Source organism: Rissa tridactyla, unplaced genomic scaffold (assembly GCF_028500815.1).
Source record: "Rissa tridactyla isolate bRisTri1 unplaced genomic scaffold, bRisTri1.patW.cur.20221130 scaffold_81, whole genome shotgun sequence".
NCBI lineage: Eukaryota > Metazoa > Chordata > Aves > Charadriiformes > Laridae > Rissa > Rissa tridactyla.
Genome location: NW_026530008.1, coordinates 527,501 through 537,500, shown reverse-complemented (window position 1 = coordinate 537,500; position 10,000 = coordinate 527,501).

Here is a 10,000-nt window from a genome sequence, read left to right as displayed (position 1 = left end):
TAGCCAGAGGTGCCGCCCCTCACCTCTGCTTTCAGCGGGAAGTCAGCCCGCAGGATGCGCGTTCGCGCTGGAAGCCCTTAGGAGCCGAGTAAGTACTCCCTCCCATATACGGAAAATCACGTCTCTACCCCCGGACGGCCTCAAGAGCGCAGGCACTGCCCACCGGGGAGGCGCGCCAAACACGCCGCCTCTTACGATGACACAACTGGAGGTAACGAAAAACAGCGACCCCTTCGGCGGCTGGAAGTGCGTGCTCCGGACACAAGGTCTACCCGGCCACTCCGGCACTAAGTACCGCCGGAGCCGGGTAGACGTGACAGCCGATCCGGTCCCCGGAGCCGGGTAGACCTGACAGCCGGTCCGGTCTCCGGAGCCGGGTAGACCTGACAGCCGAGGTGGTCCCCGGAGCCGGGTAGACCTGACAGCCGATCCGGTCCCCGGAGCCGGGTAGACCTGACAGCCGACGCGGTCCTCGGAGCCGGGTAGACCTGACAGCCGATCCGGTCCCCGGAGCCGGGTAGACCTGACAGCCGACGCGGTCCTCGGAGCCGGGTAGACCTGACAGCCGATCCGGTCCCCGGAGCCGGGTAGACCTGACAGCCGGTCGGGTCCCCGGAGCGGGGTAGACCTGACAGCCGATACCGACCCCGGAGCCGGGTAGACCTGACAGCCGATCCGGTCCCCGGAGCGAGGTAGACCTGACAGCCGATCCGGTCCCCGGAGCCGGGTAGACCTGACAGCCGATCCGGTCCTCGGAGCCGGGTAGACCTGATAGCCGATCCGGTCCCCGGAGCCGGGTAGACCTGACAGCCGATCCGGTCCCCGGAGCGAGGTAGACCTGACAGCCGGTCGGGTCCCCGGAGCGGGGTAGACCTGACAGCCGAACCGGTCCCCGGAGCCGGGTAGACCTGACAGCCGATCCGGTCCCCGGAGCGAGGTAGACCTGACAGCCGATACCGACCCCGGAGCGAGGTAGACCTGACGGCCGCTCCGGTCCCCGGAGCCGGGTAGACCTGACAGCCGATCCGGTCCCCGGAGCCGGGTAGACCTGACAGCCGATACGGACCCCGGAGCGAGGTAGACCTGACGGCCGCTCCGGTCCCCGGAGCCGGGTAGACCTGACAGCCGATCCGCTCCCCGGAGCCGGGTAGACCTGACAGCCGATCCGCTCCCCGGGGCCGGGTAGACCTGACAGCCGATCCGGTCCCCGGAGCCGGGTAGACCTGACAGCCGATCCGGTCCCCGGAGCCGGGTAGACCTGACAGCCGACCCGGTCCCCGGGGCTAGGTAGACCTGACAGCCGATCCGGTCCCCGGAGCCGGGTAGACCTGACAGCCGATCCGGTCCCCGGGGCTAGGTAGACCTGACAGCCGGTCGGGTCCCCGGAGCCGGGTAGACCTGACAGCCGATCCGGTCCCCGGAGCCGGGTAGACCTGACAGCCGATCCGGTCTCCGGAGCCGGGTAGACCTGACAGCCTGTCCGGTCCCCGGAGCGAGGTAGACCTGACAGCCGGTCCGGTCCCCGGAGCGAGGTAGACCTGACAGCCGACCCGGACCCCGGAGCCGGGTAGACCTGACAGCCGACCCGGTCCCCGGAGCGAGGTAGACCTGACAGCCGATCCGGTCCCCGGAGCCGGGTAGACCTGACAGCCGGTCGGGTCCCCGGAGCCGGGTAGACCTGACAGCCGACCCGGTCCCCGGAGCCGGGTAGACCTGACAGCCGACCCGGACCCCGGAGCCGGGTAGACCTGACAGCCGGTCCGGTTCCCGGAGCGAAGTAGACCTGCCCGCCTATCCCCGGAGGCGGGTAGAAGTTGCAGCCGAGCCGGTCCCCGGAGCCGGGCACACCGGGCAGCCGGTGTGGGGTGGGGGTGATATTTTTGTTTTTTCTTTTCGTTCATGATTTAAGCGTCACCGGCACAGCGGCCAGCCTGACCCGGGTCCTCCCTTCCAACAAGTGCGTGCGGGCAGGTGGGGGGTGGGGGGGTGGGGGGGCGGCGGGGGGGCCGGGGGCTCATAAATAATTTTGATTTATCACCGGGTGGTGATAAATAATTTTGATCTTTTTTTTTCGTTCACGTTTTTAGCGTCACTGGCACAGCCGCCAGCCTGACCCGGATCGTCCCGGCGGGGGGGGGCGGGGGGGGGGGGGCTGTCGGGCGAGGGGGGGGTATGTGGGTGGGGGGAGGGGTTGGGGTGGGCGAAAAACTAAGTTTCAACTTTTTTTTGTTCGTGATTTAAGCGCCAGTGGCAGAGCCGCCACCCTGACCCGGATCAGGTCGGGGGCGGGGGTGGGGGTGGGGCGTGGCGGTCCGCGGCTTCGCGCCCTGCGCGGGCGCGCGAGCACACCACTGCCCGGCAAGCGGCAGCGGCGGGGAAGGGGTGCCGGTGCAGAGGCAGGCGAGAGCGGGCAGCGAGCGGGCGGGGAGCACGGCGCAGAGGTGGGCCGGGGAGAGGGCGGCAGGCACGCGGTGCCTCTTTTCGGAGTAGGTTTTGGGTCGGTAAGGTGGGGGGGGGGGGGGGGGGGGCGTTGTGTGTGCTGGGGGCGGGGGCGGGGGGGTTCAGTGGGTTCTCCAGCCGCGGCAGGGGCGGGCAGGCGCGCAGCAGAGCGAGCGAGCGAGCGGCTGAGAAAGGAAGGCGGGAGCGCCGGGGCACGGGCACGGGCACGGCCAGGGCCAGGGGCGCGGCAGGGTAGAGACTCGGCAGCCGGGGTTAGATCCCCGCTCGCCACCGGGAATCCCTTAACCCGCCCGGGCACGGAGCCGGCAGGGACTCCGCTGGGTCCTAAAGTCTCCCGCCGTCCTTGCCGGGGCGGGGTGGGGGGGGGTGGCAAACCTGCCCGAGGGCAGCGTGGGGAGGGGGCGGCCGGATTCGCAGTGAACCGGGTGGTGAATAGAGGCGGGGGAGGGGGGGGTGAAGGGGGACAGCGGGGTGTGGCGGGGGGGTGGGTGGTAATTCGGTGGCGGCAGCGGGGCTTGGGGGGAGACGCTCTGTCTGCGTCTGCGTCTGCCGCACGCGAGAGGTTCGGGCCCGTTGGAGGGGGTGGGGTGGGTGTTGTGTGCACGTGTGCGTGCGGCGGCAGACGGGGCTTTGGGGCTGGGGGAGAGGCCTGCTGGGGGGGGTGAGAGGCGAAGGGGGGAATGGGAAGGGGCGGGGGAGATGGTGCACCCGTGTGCAAGTGCCTCGGTGTGCGCGCAGTTGGGGTGGGGCAGATGTGACCCAGACGCCTGGGTGCCTTGGGGAGCACTTGTGGGGCAGCCGGGGGGCACAGCTGGGGCAGCCGTGAGGCATTTGTGGGGCAGCTGTGGTGCCAGCGGCACCCGCAGGCCTGTCTTCCCTGGGGGGAGACGGCAGGCCCACAGACCCGCTATTCCCTGGGGAGCACCTGCAGGGCAGCCGTGGGGCAGGGCTGGGGCAGTACTTGTGGGGCAGATGTGACCCAGAGGCCTGCTGTTCCTCGGGGAGCACTTGCGGGGCAGCCGTGGGGCACTGCGGGGCAGCTGTGGGGCCGGGGCACCAGCAGGCCTGTCTTCCCTTGGGGGGAGAAGGCAGGCCCGGAGTCCCACTATTCCCTGAGGAGCAGCTGCAGGGCAGCCGTGGGGCAGCGCTGGGGCAGTACTTGTGGGGCAGATGTGACCCAGAGGCCTGCGGTTCCTCAGGGAGCACTTGCGGATCAGCCGTGGGGCAGAGTTTGAGAAGCTGTGGGGCCAGAGGCACCCGCAGGCCTGCGTTCCCTGAAGCAGACTGCAGGCCCAGATGCCTGTGGCTCCTCGGGGAGCACTTGCAGGGCAGCTGTGGGGCAGCACTTGTGGGGAAGATGTGACCCAGAGGCCCGCTGTTCCTCAGGGAGCACTTGAGGGGCAGCTGTGGGGCCAGGGGCACCCGCAGGCCTGCCTTCCCTGGGGGGAGACGGCAGGCCCAGAGGCCTGCGGTTCCTCGGGGAGCGCTTGCGGGGCAGCCGTGGGGCAGCACTGGGGCAACACTTGTGGGGCAGATGTGACCCAGAGGCCCCGCTGTTCCTCGGGGAGCACTTGTGGAGCAGCTCTGGGGCCCTGCGGGGCAGCTGTGGGGCCAGGGGCACCCGCAGGCCTGCCTTCCCTGGGGGGAGACGGCAGGCCCAGAGGCCTGCGGTTCCTCGGGGAGCGCTTGCGGGGCAGCCGTGGGGCAGCACTGGGGCAGCACTTGTGGGGCAGATGTGACCCAGAGGCCCCGCTGTTCCTCGGGGAGCACTTGTGGAGCAGCTGTGGGGCCCTGCGGGGCAGCTGTGGGGGCAGGGGCACCCGCAGGCCTGCCTTCCCTGGGGGGAGACGGCAGGCCCAGAGGCCTGCGGTTCCTCGGGGAGCGCTTGCGGGGCAGCCGTGGGGCAGCACTGGGGCAGCACTTGTGGGGCAGATGTGACCCAGAGGCCCCGCTGTTCCTCGGGGAGCACTTGTGGAGCAGCTCTGGGGCCCTGCGGGGCAGCTGTGGGGCCAGGGGCACCCGCAGGCCTGCCTTCCCTGGGGGGAGACGGCAGGCCCAGAGGCCTGCGGTTCCTCGGGGAGCGCTTGCGGGGCAGCCGTGGGGCAGCACTGGGGCAGCACTTGTGGGGCAGATGTGACCCAGAGGCCCCGCTGTTCCTCGGGGAGCACTTGTGGAGCAGCTGTGGGGCCCTGCGGGGCAGCTGTGGGGCCAGGGGCACCCGCAGGCCTGCCTTCCCTGGGGGGAGACGGCAGGCCCAGAGGCCTGCGGTTCCTCGGGGAGCGCTTGCGGGGCAGCCGTGGGGCAGCACGGGGGCAGTACTTGTGGGGCAGATGTGACCCAGAAGCCTGCTGTTCCTCGGGGAGCACTTGCAAGGCTGCTGTGGGGCAGCCCTTGTTGGGCAGATGTGACCCAGAGGCCCGCTGTTCCTCAGGGAGCACTGGAGGGGCAACTGTGGGGCCAGGGGCACCCGCAGGCCTCTCTTTCCTGGGCGGAGACGGCAGGCCCAAGGCATGCTGTTCCTCGGGGAGCACTTGAGGAGCAGCCGTGGGGCACCGGTGGGGAAGCTGTGGGGCCAGAGGCACCCGCCGGCCTGAGTTCCCTGGAAGCAGACTGCAGGCCCAGATGCCTGCGGTTCCTCGGGGAGCACTCGCGGGGCAGCCGTGGGGCAGCACTTGTGGGGCAGATGTGACCCAGAAGCCTGCTGTTCCTCGGGGAGCACTTGCAAGGCTGCTGTGGGGCACTGGTGGGGAAGCTGTGGGGCCAGGGGCACCCGCAGGCCTGCCTTCCCTGGGGGGAGACGGCAGGCCCAGAGGCCTGCGGTTCCTCAGGGAGCACTCGCGGGGCAGCCGTGGGGCAGCACTGGGGCAGCACTTGTGGGGCAGATGTGACCCAGAGGCCCCGCTGTTCCTCGGGGAGCACTTGTGGAGCAGCTGTGGGGCCCTGCGGGGCAGCTGTGGGGGCAGGGGCACCCGCAGGCCTGCCTTCCCTGGGGGGAGACGGCAGGCCCAGAGGCCTGCGGTTCCTCGGGGAGCGCTTGCGGGGCAGCCGTGGGGCAGCACTGGGGCAGCACTTGTGGGGCAGATGTGACCCAGAGGCCCCGCTGTTCCTCGGGGAGCACTTGTGGAGCAGCTCTGGGGCCCTGCGGGGCAGCTGTGGGGCCAGGGGCACCCGCAGGCCTGCCTTCCCTGGGGGGAGACGGCAGGCCCAGAGGCCTGCGGTTCCTCGGGGAGCGCTTGCGGGGCAGCCGTGGGGCAGCACAGGGGCAGTACTTGTGGGGCAGATGTGACCCAGAAGCCTGCTGTTCCTCGGGGAGCACTTGCAAGGCTGCTGTGGGGCACTGGTGGGGAAGCTGTGGGGCCGGGGGCACCCGCAGGCCTGTCTTTCCTGAGGGCAGACGGCAGGCCCGAGGCATGCTGTTCCTCGGGGAGCACTTGCGGGGCAGCCGTGGGGGCAGTACTTGTGGGGCAGATGTGACCCAGAAGCCTGCTGTTCCTCGGGGAGCACTTGCAAGGCTGCTGTGGGGCACTGGTGGGGAAGCTGTGGGGCCGGGGGCACCCGCAGGCCTGTCTTCCCTGGGGGGAGACGGCAGGCCCAGAGGCCTGCGGTTCCTCGGGGAGCGCTTGCGGGGCGGCCGTGGGGCAGCCGTGGGGCAGCACTTGTGGGGCAGATGTGACCCAGAGGCCCCGCTGTTCCTCGGGGAGCACTTGTGGAGCAGCTGTGGGGCCCTGCGGGGCAGCTGTGGGGGCAGGGGCACCCGCAGGCCTGCCTTCCCTGGGGGGAGACGGCAGGCCCAGAGGCCTGCGGTTCCTCGGGGAGCGCTTGCGGGGCAGCCGTGGGGCAGCACTGGGGCAGCACTTGTGGGGCAGATGTGACCCAGAGGCCCCGCTGTTCCTCGGGGAGCACTTGTGGAGCAGCTCTGGGGCCCTGCGGGGCAGCTGTGGGGCCAGGGGCACCCGCAGGCCTGCCTTCCCTGGGGGGAGACGGCAGGCCCAGAGGCCTGCGGTTCCTCGGGGAGCGCTTGCGGGGCAGCCGTGGGGCAGCACTGGGGCAGCACTTGTGGGGCAGATGTGACCCAGAGGCCCCGCTGTTCCTCGGGGAGCACTTGTGGAGTAGCTCTGGGGCCCTGCGGGGCAGCTGTGGGGCCAGGGGCACCCGCAGGCCTGCCTTCCCTGGGGGGAGACGGCAGGCCCAGAGGCCTGCGGTTCCTCGGGGAGCGCTTGCGGGGCAGCCGTGGGGCAGCACGGGGGCAGTACTTGTGGGGCAGATGTGACCCAGAAGCCTGCTGTTCCTCGGGGAGCACTTGCAAGGCTGCTGTGGGGCAGCCCTTGTTGGGCAGATGTGACCCAGAGGCCCGCTGTTCCTCAGGGAGCACTTGCGGATCAGCCGTGGGGCAGAGTTTGAGAAGCTGTGGGGCCAGAGGCACCCGCAGGCCTGCGTTCCCTGAAGCAGACTGCAGGCCCAGAGGCCTGCGGTTCCTCGGGGAGCGCTTGCGGGGCAGCCGTGGGGCAGCACTGGGGCAGCACTTGTGGGGCAGATGTGACCCAGAGGCCCCGCTGTTCCTCGGGGAGCACTTGTGGAGTAGCTCTGGGACCCTGCGGGGCAGCTGTGGGGCCAGGGGCACCCGCAGGCCTGCCTTCCCTGGGGGGAGACGGCAGGCCCAGAGGCCTGCGGTTCCTCGGGGAGCGCTTGCGGGGCAGCCGTGGGGCAGCACGGGGGCAGTACTTGTGGGGCAGATGTGACCCAGAAGCCTGCTGTTCCTCGGGGAGCACTTGCAAGGCTGCTGTGGGGCAGCCCTTGTTGGGCAGATGTGACCCAGAGGCCCGCTGTTCCTCAGGGAGCACTGGAGGGGCAACTGTGGGGCCAGGGGCACCCGCAGGCCTCTCTTTCCTGGGCGGAGACGGCAGGCCCAAGGCATGCTGTTCCTCGGGGAGCACTTGCGGAGCAGCCGTGGGGCACCGGTGGGGAAGCTGTGGGGCCAGAGGCACCCGCCGGCCTGAGTTCCCTGGAAGCAGACTGCAGGCCCAGATGCCTGCGGTTCCTCGGGGAGCACTCGCGGGGCAGCCGTGGGGCAGCACTTGTGGGGCAGATGTGACCCAGAAGCCTGCTGTTCCTCGGGGAGCACTTGCAAGGCTGCTGTGGGGCACTGGTGGGGAAGCTGTGGGGCCAGGGGCACCCGCAGGCCTGCCTTCCCTGGGGGGAGACGGCAGGCCCAGAGGCCTGCGGTTCCTCAGGGAGCACTTGTGGGTCAGCCGTGGGGCAGCACTGGGGCAGCACTTGTGGGGCAGATGTGACCCAGAGGCCCCGCTGTTCCTCGGGGAGCACTTGTGGAGCAGCTGTGGGGCCCTGCGGGGCAGCTGTGGGGGCAGGGGCACCCACATGTCTGCCTTCCCTGGGGGGAGACGGCAGGCCCAGAGGCCTGCGGTTCCTCGGGGAGCGCTTGCGGGGCAGCCGTGGGGCAGCACTGGGGCAGCACTTGTGGGGCAGATGTGACCCAGAGGCCCCGCTGTTCCTCGGGGAGCACTTGCAAGGCTGCTGTGGGGCACTGGTGGGGAAGCTGTGGGGCCGGGGGCACCCGCAGGCCTGTCTTTCCTGAGGGCAGACGGCAGGCCCGAGGCATGCTGTTCCTCGGGGAGCACTTGCGGGGCAGCCGTGGGGGCAGTACTTGTGGGGCAGATGTGACCCAGAAGCCTGCTGTTCCTCGGGGAGCACTTGCAAGGCTGCTGTGGGGCACTGGTGGGGAAGCTGTGGGGCCGGGGGCACCCGCAGGCCTGTCTTCCCTGGGGGGAGACGGCAGGCCCAGAGGCCTGCGGTTCCTCGGGGAGCGCTTGCGGGGCGGCCGTGGGGCAGCCGTGGGGGCAGTACTTGTGGGGCAGATGTGACCCAGAAGCCTGCTGTTCCTCGGGGAGCACTTGCAAGGCTGCTGTGGGGCACTGGTGGGGAAGCTGTGGGGCCGGGGGCACCCGCAGGCCTGTCTTCCCTGGGGGGAGACGGCAGGCCCAGAGGCCTGCGGTTCCTCGGGGAGCGCTTGCGGGGCGGCCGTGGGGCAGCCGTGGGGGCAGTACTTGTGGGGCAGATGTGACCCAGAAGCCTGCTGTTCCTCGGGGAGCACTTGCAAGGCTGCTGTGGGGCACTGGTGGGGAAGCTGTGGGGCCGGGGGCACCCGCAGGCCTGTCTTCCCTGGGGGGAGACGGCAGGCCCAGAGGCCTGCGGTTCCTCGGGGAGCGCTTGCGGGGCGGCCGTGGGGCAGCCGTGGGGGCAGTACTTGTGGGGCAGATGTGACCCAGAAGCCTGCTGTTCCTCGGGGAGCACTTGCAAGGCTGCTGTGGGGCACTGGTGGGGAAGCTGTGGGGCCGGGGGCACCCGCAGGCCTGTCTTCCCTGGGGGGAGACGGCGGGCCCTGAGGCCCGCCATTCCTCGGGGAGAACTTGCGGGGCAGCGATGGGGCAGCGCGGGTGCAGTACTTGTGGGGCAGATGTGACCCAGATGCCTGGCTGCCTTGGCGGGTAGAGGGGTCCCGGAGGCCTGTGTGGTCCTTGAGGGTCAGTCGGGTCCCTGCCTGTGGGTGAGTTGTGGGGCGGCCGTGGGGCGGCGCGGGGTGGGTGTGGGTGGGCTGGGTGTGTGCCCGTGTCTGCCACTCGTGAGGGGTCTTGGCCTGGGAGGTGGGGGGGGGGCGCTCGTCTGCGTCGGCGCGTCTGTGTTGCGCGCACGTGTGCGCGAGGTGGCAGACGGGGTCTTGGGGGTGTGGAGGGTGGACTGAGGAGGGCCGGGGGGGGGGGGGGGGGGGGGGCGGGTGTGTTTCGGGGGTGCACGGTGCACGCCCGAAAGAGATGCAAAGGATTTGTAACGCTCTCCAGAACGCCGCCTTCTCTGTTACAGCCGGCTCGCTGGGCCGCGTCCTTGCCCGGCCTGCACCTGTGCCTGTCGGGGGGGGGGGGGGGGGGAGGCCCTCGGGCCGCTCTTCTGCCCGTGGCACCCGTCCTTGGGAAAGCAGCTGCTGCTGCTGCCGCCCCACCGCCGCCGCCGCCGCCGCGTGGGGTGAGACCTGGGCTCCCGGGGCCCGGTTCCAGCGGCTAGGGCGCGGGCCGGGGGGGCTGCCGGAAGACGAGCGGGTCACAGGCCCGGCTGAAGTCACCCGCCCTCCTTCGCACGGCGAGAAACAGAATCGAAGCCAGGTAATGGGGGGGGGGCGGGGGCGGAGGAGGACTACACACCAACGGAGGAGAGGAAAAAAACAACAAAGAAAACGCCCACAAAATCAATCTCCGCTCAATCTGCCAGGTCTACCCGGCACGGCTTTGGGGCGGGGGGGGGGGGGGCCGGTTTGTGGGGCTGGAGAACAGGCCGACCGGTCTACCCGGGCTGCGGAGGTTCAAAGACGAGGGGTACGAGCTCTTCCCGGCTCCGGAGTGGCCTGAAACGCGGGGGGAGGGATGGAAACGGTGGGGCGACAGCCCTCACCCTCCTGTCACACCGCAAGTGTCCCCCAGCCCAGCCCAGCCCAGCCCAGCCCAGCCCGGACGGGGAGAGCCGAGCCACGGGG